Below are 16,157 nucleotides of genomic sequence, written 5' to 3' on the forward strand. Positions count from 1 at the left end.
CTCTCTATGGGACTGTGCATTCTTGATAACTGAAAAGTACAGTAAGTATCTGACAAAAGTGAGATTTACTTCAGAAGAGCGCAAGACCAGAAAGGTACTACTAGATAATGTTTTGACTTTAATTATAGTACACTTTAATGATTAGGACCTATCCTAAAGCTGCATTGCATAATACCAATGTCTAATAATCAGTACAGTTGAACAAGTAAGATATGGCCAATTTCACCCAACTAATTTGTAAACTGATCATTTCTCCTTCACAATGATAAATCTTAATTCTTCAGCTTTTCCAAATGTTTATCAGTAGGGTTATGTTGCTAGTACTTTGCATGTTCTGAGGTTCTTAATTAGGTGGTCTTATAAAATAAAATGAAAAATTAAAAAAAAAAAAAAAAAAGGCATTACCAAAACATTTGCAGGATATAGTGAATGATGTACAGGGACATATACAGTGAAGAATCACATCTCTTGATCAGTTCCAAACTGACCTATTGCATCCCTAGCTGCCTTAAACACACAGTTCTAATATTTTCTGTTGCATTTGTTGTATGAAGTAATGATTGGTGACATTTCTATGTTTCATTCAATTACAAAGATTAAGTAATGTACTACACCAAATGTAAAACATGCTCAACAGGTTTTCAATATACAGACCTCCTTAAGGACTATTAACCCATCAGAGTAAAGGTTACTTCTGAGAAACCAATTAAATTATTTCTGCGTACCTTTGCATAGTAAATTGACTAGAAAACATGTGGAACTTACTGATGCTTGATTTTTGTCTTGGCATAGTTGTAGGAATGCAAGTGAAGCCCAAGTATGAACCTGATGAATGAGCTAACTGAAATTGTCGTTATTCCACCTTGCTGCAAAAATTAGGGAGAAAATACAGTTTTAATATTAAAAGCACTACTACTATGTAAGTGGTTACTCTGTAATTGAACATTCACAGGGTTCTGCAGTATGTTGTTCACTTAGGGTTGTAAATAAAACAAGCTATGTGATTGAAATTTGCTTTTTGCTTCAACGTAGTTCAAAAGCAAGCTTACCTGCATTTAGAATTTAAGAGTTTTTCTTTCATATGAATGATAAAAAATAATTTCTAAAATGTGGTACCATTCACTAAGGTTAGCAAATTGATTTTTATGGGACTTTTCTGGGGGGGAGGGGGGGGGGATGGATGGAGTTCACCTGTTTATTTTTTTTCTAGATGCTGTTGCTGTTTCTTCCAGAAAGCATTTAATCATTTCTCTGAGTTAACTGGCTAATAAGTTTGGAGAAAAAAAGAATAGCTGGGTATGGCTTTGAATGTAAATATTTCCGTTAACAAAAACACAGGAATGTCATGTTCAGTTAGTAACTTTAACTTTACCCTCTTTGTTCTGGAGAAAAAAAAAATCAAACAAAAAAAAACAACAACTTTTCTCTGCAAGAGGGTTAAAAACAAAACACTTGGAGGGAACACTTAGTAAATGAATTTGCTGGGTTGCCGTTAAGCACCATGGAAATTAAAATAAACATTGTTCTAACTAAGAAACATTAACAACAACAAAAATGTTTGTGTTGGAAAAAATCTTTACATGGTTTAGAAACACATTCAGCACAATTTGACATCATCTTATTTACACAGATCAAATAGTGTAATTGGTCTTCATTTAAATTTAGATATATTAAAGCTAATTTTTAAGTGTATAAAAGCATTGTATCTTGTTTCTTAAGCTAGCATGGCAAGCATTGCTTGCTCATAGTTGCATATTATAAAGAAGAAATAAAGCTAAGATATGAAAAAAGATTAGTGAAGCATATTGTCCTGAAGCGTTTATATAAAAGCCAGTAATTCTATTTGTTCTAGCTTTCTCATTTCTTTCAATTTGTGAGGCAAAACTGTTGGGAAGATGGTTTCCTAATGACTGAAGCCTGGATGACTGGAGATTTGGATAAAAGAGAAGACTGATGAAGGGAATTAAGACTTAAGAAGTTACAAATGCCTTTTTCCTTGAAGTAGTCATCATAGTGATAGAATGATCAAGTTATGTTTTGTTCCTACTTTGTAGCAAATGTATGTGGATATTTGTTTAATAAGGTTCTCAATTCCAATAATTTTAACTGGAAGAAAATATATCCTTCTGAATGCTTGATGCTAACACATTGTGTTTGAATCACAGAAGCTTTGAACTTGAAATACATACATGATAAAGATGATAAACATTTCATAACAATTGCTTTCCGGGCCAAAGACAAGAACTGAAATTATGTAGTTTAAATAAGAAGCATGCCTGTAAAAGTGACTATGGAAACAATTGTACAAGGTAGATTGAATTTACTTATATTTACTTATATTTCCTTTACAATAAATCTGGACAGCCAGAAAGAGGAAATATGGCAAAATTTTATAATGGAGGCAAATAATTTTAAATTATTTAGTGACATAAGGCCATTTTCTTTCCTTAGTCATTTGTTTGCAGTTTCCATTTTGAGAATGTGTGTGCAAAAAACCATCAATATCCCTACTCTTAGATCACTTATCAGTATTATGTTAGGATTGCTACAGATAGGTGGGACAGATTCTCAGTACTGAGAACTTTGTAGTTTGTGAGCTATTGAGGTATGATTTAATCTGTGTCTAACATGCCTCAACTGAAGAGGTAATGAACTAGAAGAGCGTATTCCCGTCCAAATCAATTTGGCGTGGCATTCTAAATGATGCTTGTCAATTATTACACTTCCTCTCCTCTTCCAAGATAAACTTTAAAATCTTTATCATCAGGATTTCAAACTTTTGCTTGGTTACTTTCTCAAAACAAAATTTTACTACTTGGTTTTGTGAGCTGTTTCAGATACAGCTACCGTTATGCATTTTGACATATAGCTTGATAAAATGCAGGATAACAAGGGCTATACTAGACAACAGACCTGAAGTTTACAGTAAAAGTCTGGAAAATTATACAAATTTCTAGGAAAACACGGTGTTTCTCTTAAAATTATTAGGCTGAGAAGGAGATGGTATTGCAACTCCTCACTAGTCTAGTATCAAGAGTTGACATTTGTCTTTCTTTTTTCCCCAAAATTTCTTACTGGCAAAATTCTGGGTAGCCAAGAAAATTTCTTGCGATGTCAGTGGGTAAGGTTTTTGACTTTCTTTTAGGAATGACAAATAACTTTAAGCCCCTTAATGTACATGTTTATGTTGAGAGACAATTCCAAAAGACAGATGCTTGCTGCTTTCTGAGTAGCTGTCCTTGAAGTGAAGGTAATCGTCAAGTAGATATTCAGAGACCATGAATGAAGTGTAGTAGGTATTTAAAAAGGAGAAGAGTCCTGACTATTATCATGTTCCTTTGATTGTCTGTACCACCAAGATTTGATGTTAGTGAGCTTTGATTGCTTAATCTGCCCTGCAGCCTTTACAACAGGAGGACAAGATGTAACCCCTAAGGTGAAGGGCACAATATTTATCTTCGTGTTACAGCAATCCAGTGCAAAGAAAACTTTGAAGCTTCAAGATAAACAAAACATACGGTTTGTCTCTTTGGAGCATTTCTGTACTGAGTGGAAGCTTTGATTGTGCTTTTCATTAGTGGAAAAGAAAGTAGGGTGCTTACAGAGTTTTACAGACAAGAATTAAATACAGTTTGGCTTTGATCTTGTGCAAGGATTGTTAGCAGTCTATGTACAGTTAGCATATGAAGTAGAATATAGCAATAGTGCATGAGGAGTTATAATGATATGTATTATCTTTTCATTGTTAAAACAATCACATTGTGTAATTTCTCATATAGGTTCAGCTTACTAAGTATGCCAGGAAAATATTACTTAGTGTGAAATAGCTTTTGAAGTCGTGAAATCATGTGACTGATACCATGTAGTCATTCTAATTATTTTTTTGCAAAATTTGAATGCCTCAGGAGGGAAGGTCATCCATCATATGTGAGAGCAACTTTTTTTTTTTTCTTTAACATTTCACTGACTACTGAGACCTGACTGACACTGGCTGAACTAGAAACAAATATTAGATAAAGGGAAGAGCTATTTTCAGCCTGTGTCTCAAAATGGTTTATTCCTCTCAGTTTGTACAGATGATTTGACAAAAACAAAATCATGTTTTTTCTGACTCAGCCACATGTGAGGCATTTGGAGCAGAAGTGTAGGCAGTACTGTGCAATATATCTGATAGTTAAGGCAATGGCAAAGTGTAAATATATATATATAAATGTTAGGCTGAGGTAATAAGAAGGAAGAAAGAAAACTGCATAATAATTCTCTGTGTGTGTATGTGTGTAAAAACCTTTCTACAAGTCTGTTTCTTGATCTGCTGGGGAGAGACAGATGGGAAGATGATTTTTACTGGTTCTCACCTATGTTTTCTGTTAAATAGTACCACAGTAAAATGGAATTTGCTTTATACAGCTATAAAATTGGGAATGTCATCTATCGTGTGTGTGCATATGCTTATGTATATGTAAGATGGTGTGAAGTTTGAAAAGTGCTGGATCTCTCTTTTCTCCTGCAAAGTTCAGTACTACTCGTATGATGATCCTTAATTGTTTTAATAAAACTGAAAATATGTTCAGTGACCTGCCACCCAAATGCCCTCTTTAAAACATTTAAAGTTTTTTCATATTCAATAACCTAAAATGTGAAAAAGCAGGAAGATGCCAAACATTATTCTGAGATGCGTTTATTTCTTCAAGAAGGCAACTTAGGAATTCAGCAGAATACTATCCTATGGCAGCAGGATTTTAGTCCTGGCTGTGGTCTTAGCATGTATATGCAATGGGAGAATGAAAAACACTTCTTCCATATGTTATTCTCTCTGCTGTAATATCCCTTCCTTCAGCAATGCTAAATACTCACAATGGATATAAAGATAATTATCCTCTGTTGACTTTCTAAATATCAGTTTATTTCAAAAATTGAACCTACTTCTACCGTTCTCTGGAACGTACTGTTTAGAACTGGATATCAAGGTCACACAAACCATTCACCTAATCCATCGAGGTTGAAAACATCTTTAATACCCATCTACAAGAGTTAGAGCTCTTGGGGTCCAGAGGCTGTATAAACACTGCTATTACCTCTCCCTTGAATGCACCTAATCCTTTTTTGAACTCACTCACATGCTCTTCTTTTTACAACTTCCTGTGGCAACAAAGTCAATTATATAACTATTCACTGTATGAAAGTGCTTCTTTTGCCTGGCATCTGCTTTGGGCATCCTCTTGTTGTACTGTGAGGAATTGTGAGCAAATAATTTTTTTATTTTTTATTTTTTAAATTTCTAACCTGTTTCTACTCAAGAGTATCCCTTTTTCAGGTTGAAGAGCTCAAGACTGTTTTTGCATAGAAACCATTTGCAATTTCTGTTGTTCTTTTCTCTATGTACCCTTTGTATTTTTCTTGCATCCTTTCTGAGATGTGACTAGAACTGTTGAAAATTTGGACTTAGTACAATCCTATTCTATTTTGTTCTCAGTTCTTTCCTACTAATTCTTAACATTTTTGTGTTTTTGGCTGATGCTGAATGCTGTTTTCAGAGAAGTACCCAAAATGACTCAGATCTTTTTCCTGACTGGTAAAACGTAACGATGGGCTCTGATTTAGCTAAGTATATTTTAAGTTTATTTTTTCCATATTCGTTGTTTTACATTTTTTCAGCAGTGTCCGTTTCATAATTTTTAGTTACTCGATATCTTATTACTCACCTTGGCTGGCTTTAGATCTGATTATCCCATCTCACCTTTCATCAGCTGTTGTTGTACATTCATTCTTTTCCAGATCCTTCATGACAATGTTGAACACCACAATCCCTATAGGAGTGTCATCTCTGCAGCAGAAAGACATACCTGTAACTCCTACCCCTTAACTTCTTCCTTAATCTGAGAAGTCTTTTTCTCTTGTCCTGTGAGTTTTCTTTCCTTCAGATATCTGGTAAAGAATCTTTTCAAAAACTTCTCTTGGAAAGTACGTATGGCCTGTGTTAAAATGCTTGTTGTCTTCTGTGAAGAAATTTAATGAAACAGCAAAGTCTGGAATCCTGTACAGGCCCGTCTATATCATTCTTATAGCTACATCTATTCAATAATAACATCTTACGTGAAGATCATAACTGTCCTACAGAAGAAATTAAAATAAGCAACTAGAAACGAAGTCTTAGATGATAATAAAATTAAAAGCAATCAGTCCTCAAATGAGATATGTTTCATTTTGGCAGAATACTAAAGCACTTCAAGGTCAATCTCAAGGAGGTGTTTGGACAGAATGAGCATCCTTTCTTGTTTATTCTGTTTGCTTTCATCTCAGTCTCTTTAAGATTTTTATTTCCCCTCCAGTACCTCAGGTAGTTAATGTGCAGTGTCTTGTTTCCATCTTTGCTGGAATGCTGTTCAGAGGTATTCTAAAACCCTAAAACTTTGTTTAATAACATAACTTCTGAAGCAATGCTATTTCAGCATTTCTTCTGTTTTAAATTTCTTAGCGATATAGTTCTATGGTACTGTTAAACTGCAGTGACTTGCTATATCCTTTTAAAGCACATTTTCTAAATAACCATTTTTCCCTTGTTCTATATTTTTTGTTTCATAATATATTAGATGATTGAATCTTTCTGTAACATTCTACAACTGTTATAAGGTTAAGATATAAAGTAGCCCTAATTCCATTACCTCAGCATAACTTTCAATGTTTAGCTTATTTAATAAGACAAGAGTTAAAAAAAAAAAAAAGGAAGACAGTAAATGTTAATGTATACAGACTATAGACTTATGAGTTATCTATAAGCAGGTAAATAATATATTTAGTTTATTCTGATTATATATAAAATTAAAATTGGATATCTATCACAGTTTGTTAAGACGGTAGTGACAATAGAAATACTAAATTTGAGCACAGCTGATAAAGCACTGAGAGTGACTGGTTCTGTTAAGTTTAGATCAATATCAAGATGTGGTTATTGCTTTTCCCCCATATTGCCACTCTGAGCCTCTACCAGAAGTTATCAAACTTCTAACAGATACAATGGATCAGGAAATGTCATGCAACCCCAGTTTGAGCTAAACTGCAGGTTGTGAACTGAGAAGACTGAGAGGCAAATACATGCCTTGTCTACTTATTCTTACTGTAGAGGTAGTACACTTTGGAAGAGACACAGAGGACAACTAGAGTGGAATCTTATATTTCAATGGCAAATCTTGACACAAGATATGTTCTGCTTTCCTTTTCAAGTCTCTTCCATAAGTAACTCTGCTCCCTTTATCCCCTCCTCGCTTCCCCCATTTTTCATTTTAGGCTTTGAGGCCAAAATTTAATATGTATATATTATATATATATATAAGCCCAGAAGTCTGTCACTCTCCCTGCAGAAGTAATTCTCTGGTTTAAGCTCACCTCTTCACTAGGGGCTTCCTGTGCCCAACACTTATTATTATTATTATTATTTTTAAATAATAAATGTGTGCTTTTTTTAGATGTTGATGAGATGAGATTATGCATAAAGCTAGTACATTGTTTTTGGATCTACTCCTGGATGTTATCAGTAAAGGAATGCTGTTGGCTGAATAATTTTATCAGGGAAAGATTTTGACAAATTGGAAATGAACATTTAGCTGCATTCAGTTTATGCTGTTTCAGAAGAGCAGAGCTATTGTTTGGCTCAAAGCTTTGCTCTGAACTGTATAATTACCCATAAAAATGTGGCTTTTTGTTACACTGCATGCCAGTCAATCCATAAAAATTCCTTTCTTGTTCTGATAGCTTTGATCTTTTCTAGCTTTCCTAGTTCTGTTTTTTGGAGAATAATCTTTGAAAACTGCAAGAATAAGGTTAGCAAACAATCTGTTCTTACAGCCTTAGAGTTTTGTATTTGGTAGCTTTCTAAGGACAAGAAAAAGTTGTGTTTTTCCTACCAGGCTTTCCAGCATATACAACCCAATCAAGATTTTTTCCAAATTACTGCAAATTATAATGCTCCTGAATATGAAACTTCAGCCAATAACCAAAATGGGCCTCACTTTCTTCCATGTGAGTACCTGTAAATCCTGCTGAGATGGATTTAAAAGTAGGAGGAATTACATACTTCGTTTAAATCTTGTTTTAGGAGCTTAGCTTTGAGGTTGCACATCTGAAAATGCTGATTTCAACATAGTCCGTGTTTGGTGTACTTCTGTGTTTCCTCAAAGTGAGGAAAGCAGCAGTAGGTGGTTAAATTCTTAGAGTCCTGACAGTTAGTATCTTGAGAGAAAAGCAATATAGGAAGATTGAGTTGCTATTGGAGTGGATAGTCGACAGGAGTTCTCTATTTTTGAGGACACCCGCAAAATAAAGCCTTGATTGTCATGGCTTTTTTTGCATTACAGTGTTTTCCTGATCCTGGAATTCTGTAGACAAGGACTTTATATGATCAATATAGGGGAAAGGCAAGTCAAGAATCTCTTAGTTTTGTATTAGTAACAATCTGTCTTCCCTTGTTTTGGATTCTGATAAAGCCTAAGAGCAGAGCTTTGAAAACATAGGAAATATGAGCTGCTACTACTTCTACTTCTTCTACTTCTACTTCTTTCAAGTTATTAGTACCTTTGTAGTTAGTTGTAATGCCGGTATGATGCATCTCTCTATCAAAAGCTCAAATTAAAAGATGCAGGGCAGTTGAATCCTTATTTCAAGGACACGTTTGCATTGGGAGTTTGTTCAGATTTCTGATCGGAATCAGAACATGCTCCAAAGTACAGAAAGTCATAATGTAGGTTGCTTGCAGGAGAGATCATCTCTAAAAGTTCACCAAATTTTATTTACGATTGAGGTTTACATCACTGCTGTGGCTGTATTATGAAATATCCTCCTGTAGAATGCAAAGGAATATCTTATTTTATAAGACATAAGAACAACTGTGTCATGAGCATCCCTAATGGAACAGTTTCTATGCTAACAGTACTTCTGCATGATGTGTGGAGTTTCGATAATGTATTTTACCTCAGTCTCAATTACCACATCATCCGGTCTGATGGAATACCTGTACAGCCTTTTAAATTATTAAATCAAATACTCTTCATTGGTTTCACCCATAAGTTCATAAATGACAATTTAGCATAATTAGCTAAAGAAGGAATACTCGATGGAACAGCTGTGAATAAGTTCCTCATCTGAGATTCATTCAGTCCACAGCTAATTTAGTCAGTAAAATGCACACTGAATTTCTTTGCTAAATTTAGCAGTATCAGGGTGGCCTTTCTCACTTTAGATATGGTGAGTCTTTGTTTTTAAATCTCAGTGTAGTTTTTTTAAAAAAAAAACTTTGTCTAAACTACTGAAAGTCTGACTTCATGTGGTACATAAGTTGAACGGTCCTCTTCACAGCACACCTTTTAAAAAATAAAGTTAAATAAAGAAAAAGATTTGTAAGAACTTTGTAGTGTGAAAACGATGCTGTATGAATACATCTGAAAGGTACTTTTCAGCATATTTTTATTATGGTCCCAGAATAGTATTTTCAGTAACGATAACACAACCCACAGAAAACAGTGGATGGTTCAGCACTATAAGCAAAACGTCTTCTGCAAAATATGCTTGCAAAACCTTGTATTGCTTCAATAGGTCCTTTGAGCAAGAATAGGACTTTTGGCATGGGTTTTGCATTGATTTTTTTCCCTCTTTGGATAATCCTGAAATGAATTATCATGCTTTGTCCAACTAATTTTTTTTTTTTACTACGTCCTGTTTCTGAAGCTTGATATTTATATAAGAAATTAGCATAGCTGTTAGCTTTCAAACTGTTCATATTCCCAGCAAGAACAACTGACGGTCTGCATTACAAAACTGGCATGTTATTGCTTATTCAGCCTTCTAGATCTTATGTTAGCAGGAGTGAAGGGATGGGGTTTTTGTTTTGTTTTTCTGACCTAATACATCATGGATACATCATCCCTGTATCCAGTTTGAGATGTTACAGTATAGATGACTGTGCTGTTGAATGACTGGAAAAAGTGACTGGATCATTGGGTTCAAATAATATAGTTCATACTCTGCCTGGCACTACAAGTGAAGGTGCTTGAGGGTCTGTCCTTTTTGTTAGACGTGGACATCAAACAGAAACACACTCCCAACAGATTTATTTTACCACAACTTATTTTGACCCCCGAGGATGTTGTTAAACTTGAGCTTAATTAGGGAGAGCCACTAAAATAGTCAGTAGGTACACATCCTGTGAGGGGAGTCTTAGGGAACAAACTGATATTGCTTCGCCTGAAAAAAGAAACTACTTAAACAGGGTCTAACAGCAGTCTTGCAGTATGTAAGATGTTAATGAAAACATGGACTCACAAACTTTACCGAGGTGCATGGCAGGAGAATAAGAAGCAATGGTAATCAAGTATGACAAGGGAAGTTCCAATTGTACATAAGGAGAGAGGGAGGAGTCACTGGGGAGATAATTAAACACTGGAACAGGTCTCAGAAATTCTGCAGCTTGCCTTTGGAAGTTTTCAACTTCCCATTGGACAAAGTCCAAAGCAACTTAGTCTAGTTGCTCAGTGTCAAGCCTGCCACAAGGAGAATTCTTTGATTCTGGAAATTGATCCTCCAGTCTGACCGCAGTAATGTATAAGCGTGGTCAAGTAAACAGCACTTAATCTGCAAAATGACAGCTTATTTGAATAAGATGATACTATAGTTACTTCTTTCCTGGTGTAAAGCAATGTTTTAAAAACTCTCTGAAATTGGTTTCATTATTTTTTTTCTCATAAGCAAGAAAGAAACATATCCATGCTCTTTTGGATATGTTGATTTTTTGCAATTGCAAACAATAGGATTTGTGTATCGCTACAGTAAGCAACTGGGAATCTGATTTTGTGCAGGAGGCATAAATAATATGCTTAAAATAAAATACTTTTTTTTTGCTGCTTTGCCACTTATCTATGCAAGATGGAGAACTTTAGTATAACCTCCTTGCTTGAAAGACTGCAATTGCCTTTTAAGAGCCCTATTTATTGTTAGTTTGTTCAACAAAGTATGTCCCCTGGGATTGCCATTTCTAATTGGGAAAGAAAGAATTTTGTTAAATTTCTTCATTTGGAAAATGCTTTTTTTGACTAGCAACAAGACTCATGGGTCACTAAGTAATGCTGTTCTGCCCTAATTAACTTACTTATGTATCTGAGTTAGGTCTTTGATAGTAACTTTCTTCAAATTATAAGAAGTAGATATCCAGCTATGCTGGAAAACAGAATATTTTGCAGAATGCTTGTATTTTCAAATACAATTTTTACATATTACTTGATGTAACAACCTTTAGATTTAGAAGAAGAAGAAAACAAACACACACACACACACACACACACCAGCAACTTTGTTTTCTTTTTACATTAACTAAGAATATAGTCAGATGCCAATTAGAGAGAATTTCAGCTCAGGTTCCCAACTCAGCCTACATCACAGACAAAAATAAATGTGTAACTAGAATGTGATGTATAATACATGCAGTCTAAACAGTAGCAATGTATCTAGGTTTCTCCACATCTTTGAGAGGCAATAGAAGAAAAAGAAATCCAAATGACTGTTACTGACTTCATGATGCTTATTTATGCAAAACTATGTTTGTCTGTAATATTATCTGCTGGTGTTATTTAAATACTGTCATTAGCAATTTCCGTTGGGCTCTTTATCAATGTACAGTTCCTGCATCAGATAATTCTTTCAGGACCACAAGACCAAGATTGATGCTACCTCCTAAACGAACTAGCATGTTTCTTACAAATAGTAGGTTATTTAGGAGGAGGAAGAGACCAAAATCTTTTGTCACATGTCATTTTTAGTTCTTCTGTATTTTCTCTTATTTTAAGCTCACTACCTTCTATGTTGTAACATGATAGGAAGTATCTGGAGGAAAAACTTAGCTCTGGATTCCTTTTAAACCCTCCTGAATGACACTTAATGTACTATTCTCCCACTCTTCTTCACACTTTCTTATATGCTGTTTGTTATGCTTAGAAATCCTTATTCTCCATGCCAAATATCCACCCACTCCATATTCACAATGTTCCTGTAAACTGCATTTCCTTCAAGGCTATCAAAAAAATCTGCAGTTAAGAAACATATCAACTCTGCCTTGTAATCTGACAGACTTCTGATCACCAGATTTGCTACTGCAGGCTGAATTCTTTAACTGTGAATAAATCAGGGCCTAATTTTTTCCCTAGTATCCACGTGTGCTATCGTATTCATCAAATGTATATATTAAAGTACCCCAACATTCAGCCCAGCTGGTTTCTTAGAAGCCATCTGCCTGGGCTCTGTTGTTTGTTGTCTTGTTCCTGTCAGTCTAGCTGAAAGCCCACTGATGATTGAAGAGAAGAAAAGAGGTCACAAAGAAGTAGGATGAGGTAAAAATTTATGTTTGTAAGTTAACAGAATGCGTGGAAACATGTATCTCTAAATTACAGAGTGTGGGGGGGGTTGCTTTTATTTATTTATTTATTTTTCCATTTTCATAAAACAAGTGAAAGAATTGTTGAAATGATAAAAAGCAAATAGTGATGAGAGTGATTAGTTGAAATTTAAAATGCAGGAGGCCTATCTAAAATTTTCAGGATGATATCATCTGTTAGGCAGTTCTGACAATTTCAAGACCTAAGCTGGCACTGGACATACATATGCACTGTGTTATTCATGTGTAGCAAAGGTCTGTTAAATGATTTTGAAAGACAGATTTCTGTGACGTAAATGATCTACCATGATGAAAATCATAAATCTCTACCTGGTTCATTGTTGGACATCTTTTTCCTAAATAAGGATTTGAGTGTAAACCTTTAGTAAGGTCATTGAAATAATGGTAGTTTTCACTGGTGTTTGAAAGACTGAACCATGTGCCTTGATATTCATTTTCATATCTTCCACTTTCTGAAGAAAAGTACTTGTAAGAGAAATAAACCTAAGCATTGACTGCTAACAAAAGAACAATAATGTAACTGTTGCTAAAACAAAGCTGACATACTATTTCACAGCCAAAAAAATGCAGTTTTCAGATACAGTGCAATCTTTTAATAAGTCTTAACTTTGTGTTTAATTATGTTAAAAAATAATTATCTCTGTGTGAAATCCTAATGTCTAATTGTTTTTTTCTTTTAAAGTATCAGGGAAAAGCCTAAAACTGAGACCAAAATGGATCCTACTGGAGTTAAGTACATAAATCCCAGAAAACATAGTATGTTTATTCTGTTGGCTTAGTTACTGAGTTTCTTGTTATGCTGATGTAAAATTTTGCATGCACAACCAAATAGATGCTTGCTGTATTTTTCTTACACTTCTATTAGTTTCTTTCTTGGTTATATTATCATAGAATCATAGAATGGCTTGGGTTGGAAGGGACCTAGAAGATCACCTAGTTCCAACCATATGCCATGGGCAGGTTGGAACTCCCACCAGACCAGGTTCCCCAGGGCCCCATTCAACCTGGCCTTGAACACTTCCATGGATGGGGCATCCACAGCTTCTCTCTGGGCAACCTGTTCCACTGCTTCACCACCCTCTGAGTGAAGAATTTCTTCCTTATATCTGATCTAAATCTATCATCTTTTAGTTTAAAGCCATTACCCCTTGTCTTCTCAGTACACTACCTGATGAAGAGTCCCTCTCCAGCTTTCTTGCAGGTCCCCATTAGGTACTGGAAGACTTCTGTAAGGTCTCCCTGGAGCCTTCTCTTCTCTAGGGTGAACAACTCTAGGTCTTAGCCTGTCTTTATAAGAGAGGTGCTCCAGCTCTCTCTTTGTTTTTGTAGCCTTCCTCTGGACCTGCTATAATAGCTCCGTGTTCTTCTTAAGCTGGGGGCCCCAGAGCTGAATGCAGCACTCCAGGTGGGGTCTCACAAGAGCAGAGCAGAGTAGAAGGGGAGAATCACCTCCCTTGACCTGCAGATAATTCTTCTTTTTATGCATGCTAGGGAATGGATGGCTTTCTGGGCTGCAAGTTCACATTGCTGGTTCATCTTGAGATTGTCATCAACCAACACCCTTAAGTCCTTCTCCTCAGGGCCACTCTCAATACATTCTCCGCCCAGCCTGTATGTGTGCTTCGGATTGCCCTGACCCAAGTGCAGGACCTTGCACTCGGCCTTTTTGAATTTTGTAAGGTTTATTGTTGTGACGAAATTATTCATGTTTATCCCCTTGCTCTTAGGTTGCAATCTGGAATCGTTATAATTGTCTAGAATAATTAAGTTGTATTAAGTTGTTGGAGGATTCTTCTTGGTACTTCTCAAAATGAGAGCAGACGTCTTGAATTCATGTAGTAGTTGCATACACTTTGCTTGCAAAAGTGTCATTCTGTATGGCTGTAAACAGAAACCCTATTTTATTTATCTTCCAGGTTGCACCTTGTATAACTGTATGGATATTATTGTAGGAAGAACTCAAATCACCACCATCATTACAGAGATACCTTATATTAGTCCTGGGGCTATGACCATGTGTTTTAGTGAATGATGACTAAAATGCCATCTTAACATATTGCAAACTAGGTATTAAATTTATGAGATACCAACTTCTTAACATAACAAATAGATGCAGTAGAAAGCCATTTTTTATATGTTGTGGATAATAAGGAAAGTATCTTCTAATTTCCATGTAGTATGTCTTGTCACATAAAAATGTAAACGAGTGAACTTTAGCTGTTTTTTTTTTTCTTTTCTAGTGGATGTTCATATTATACAAAAATTTTGAAGTGCCAGTGCAAAATCTTAAAGGTTTTCTCTTAAGACATTCTGAATCTGTTGTTATATTATTGTTTCTTGGTTTTCAAATACTGAAACTGCTTATGTATGCCAACAAACTGTGTATCTTAAAAGCTGTAACAATGCTTTGTGCTTTAGAAGGTTCCCCTGTGATACAAACATAAGAAAAATACTCTGGTTTCCTCACACTTGGTTTGAATATAGGTGCAAAACATGATTCAAAATGCTCTATTAATTCTGTATGTTTTACAGCTGTATAAAAGGAACACAAAAATATACCTTTCTAATATGGTAACTTTTTACAACCACTTTGCAATACAACAAAGAGGAAAGTTACAAAAAGCAGCTCACAGCTGTCCGGTTCATCTGTGTTCATGAGTACATAACTCCCATTGTTGACAAATGACAGTTGCTTCACTTGACCGGAGGCAGCAAAAGCTCAATAAATATTATTAAGAGTGCTTTCTTAACTGTTCATTTCTGCTCTTTTTTTTTTTTTTTTCCCCTATATCCTTGTGGTGTGACAGAGCATTTGAAGTCATCTGCCAAGCTATCAGTGGAGATGGAGTAAAGCACCTTTAAGCCTTTGCTAACGCGGTGCTCAGCTGTGACTCAGAGGGTAAGTTAGCTGATCATACTTAGCTTTCTCTGCTGTGGTAAAATGAGTTGCAGAGAGAACACAGTGAAAGCCAAGGGCCTCGAAATACTTTTCCCTTTTATGGAGTGGAGCTCCCAGATCACCATTTCCTGGAGATTGTACTCTAAGCCTACACGGTGGTAAAAGTAAGTTCTCTGCATTCACTGATCTGTATCTGACTACAAATTTGAGCTCGGGATCATTTTTTTCCTAACTATTTTAAGCAGTAAGTTTACAATAACAGACAAATGTTAAGAAGCACTCCATCCTCTCATCTTCTCTCTTTTTTTTTTTCCCCTTTCTTTCTTTACGTTGTCTCAATGTGGGAATAAGTAGAATCTGGTGAACAGCATAGGTATTTTGTTCTTTTTTAACTCATTTTGTAGGTGCAGAAGGCTTGTGCAGACTAATGTTCTAGAACTTCACCCATGTCTCTTCTTCTTGTGACATGTGAGTTAATAATCTCTACAAGTATTCAATTTTAAAAGGCAATTTTGAGGGTCTTGCAATTTCAGGAGTTGTTCTTGGAATCATTTACTCTGATAAAAATACTGCAATAATCTCATGACAGACTTGGATAGGACAGAGCTAGTCCAGACAGAGCTTGTTCAATGCCTAGCAAAAGATGAATCTTGCAGTAGTGTTAGTGACTAGGATACTAACACGTTCTTGTGCACCTTGACCATTTTTAAGGTGCAGTTGTATTTTGGTATCTATCCTTTCAATATCATAAGGAATAATTATTCTGTGTGTTTTACTTAGCATTTCACTGTCTTGCATGTATTGTTAACGGATCACTTTCTTTTT

At 35.3% G+C, this 16,157-nt stretch overlaps 1 protein-coding gene across 33 annotated transcripts in view; it reads left to right on the forward strand.

Moving 5' to 3' along the window:
• The window catches only part of IRAG1 (inositol 1,4,5-triphosphate receptor associated 1), a 107,798-nt gene that overhangs the window by 50,607 nt on the left and 41,034 nt on the right, over positions 1–16,157 (forward strand). For 6 of the 33 annotated variants that reach the window (XM_083839951.1, XM_083839953.1, XM_083839957.1 and 3 more), the window contains exons 1-3: positions 13,145–13,189; positions 15,241–15,332; positions 15,737–15,800. The gene's annotated coding sequence lies outside the window, so the exon portion shown is untranslated. Of the gene's footprint in view, positions 1–8,041; positions 12,369–13,115; positions 13,190–14,127; positions 14,501–15,240; positions 15,333–15,361; positions 15,497–15,736; positions 15,801–16,157 lie in introns of those variants that run through there. The other 27 variants (XM_083839947.1, XM_083839952.1, XM_083839975.1 and 24 more) reach the window with 10 other exon arrangements.

This window comes from Anser anser (assembly GCF_964211835.1).
Source record: "Anser anser genome assembly, chromosome: 5".
Classification (NCBI taxonomy): Eukaryota; Metazoa; Chordata; class Aves; order Anseriformes; family Anatidae; genus Anser; species Anser anser.